At 30.7% G+C, this 1,342-nt stretch overlaps 1 pseudogene; it reads right to left on the reverse strand.

The window, feature by feature from the left end:
• Window positions 1-932: 932 nt before the first annotated feature.
• Window positions 933-1,051, reverse strand: LOC112485074 (annotated as a pseudogene).
• Between the last annotated feature and the right edge of the window lie 291 nt (window positions 1,052-1,342).

Here is a 1,342-nt window from a genome sequence, read left to right on the forward strand (position 1 = left end):
TTATTATTTTACAGTGTTTATTTTGACCATGTAACAATACTTTAGCACATACTTAACAATTTTAAAATTTAATAAGTAAAATTTTAGATATTATTATTGAGAATATTTTGTAATTCTTCATTGCAACTTCCCATTTACTTACTTCTCGGTACTGTTTGAATGCAGCAGTTACAGCCAAATTTCTCAGTAGGAGTTATTTGCGTGGGAGTAAGAGTCATGTATGCAGATTCCATTAAATCTTTCAAGTTATCCAATCACTTTTAGTTCAAAGCAATAATGCACAGTTATTCTATATATGTTTAGTACTGCCCAGAGTATCTGTATTTGTCTTGATTTAAGATTTTTATCTTCATATCCCTAAGTAGATAAGAACTTAAAATAAGTGACTTATTCTTGATTTGAAAAAATATGACCGTGGACGGGATATCGTGCTCTTGGAACATATTCATGCTCCTTGAGCTTGAGTTGTTGGCCAGTCAGAACTTCTTGTGTGACTTCTGACAAATTTAATGTCTTAAGTCTTAATTTTCTCATCTGTGAAATGAATCTATGTGTTTCATTTTTGAAAAAAACTGTCCATCTTTTACTTCACATAGCATAAAATTGTTTCCAAAATTATTTTCAAATCTGATTATATGTTTTTGGATAAAAATTGTCTCCCCACCCCATTTTTGTATTTGGGTAAAGAGTCACAGATGTTTTCTTAAATTCTCACTAAAGTTATACACAGTTGAGCATGAAAATCCTGAGCATGATGACATTTTATCTTTAGTGTTGATCTTGTTTCACATTGATGTTTGCAAATTTAATTTTCTCTTATAAAAAAAAATATTTTGGTATATTCTTTACAGAATGCCAGTAGATAACTCAAGTATTTATTTTGTGTTTATAGCTATTCCTTGACATACTGCAGAAACATTTTTTTTTTTTAACACCTACAGCACCTGGTATTCCTAGATGGAATCCCATCCAAGTACTAATCAGGCCGGACCCTGCTTAGCTTCTGAGATCAGACAAGATCAGGCACGTTCAGTGTGGCATGGCTGTAGACCAGAAGCACTTTATGTTTATAAATTATATAGTACTATATCCACTTCTTCCAAAAGTAGAGGAAGGTTATTTTCTGGGAAGTTAGGAATGATTCGAATTTGTAGTCAAGATTTGAGAAAAAGATAGATCTTTTGTTTCAGGTCTTTCCATTACTAGTTTATTTTTGTTTTTGATTTTTGAGTCCTATGATATATATTTTTACTGTGAGAGTATTACAATGAAAGTATCAAGTAATTCATATGTTGTCATATTATTTTTATAAATGGAGTGTCTGGTAATTCAAAATGGATTA

This window comes from Pteropus alecto, unplaced genomic scaffold, assembly GCF_000325575.1.
Source record: "Pteropus alecto unplaced genomic scaffold, ASM32557v1 scaffold95, whole genome shotgun sequence".
In the NCBI taxonomy this organism is placed as follows: domain Eukaryota; kingdom Metazoa; phylum Chordata; class Mammalia; order Chiroptera; family Pteropodidae; genus Pteropus; species Pteropus alecto.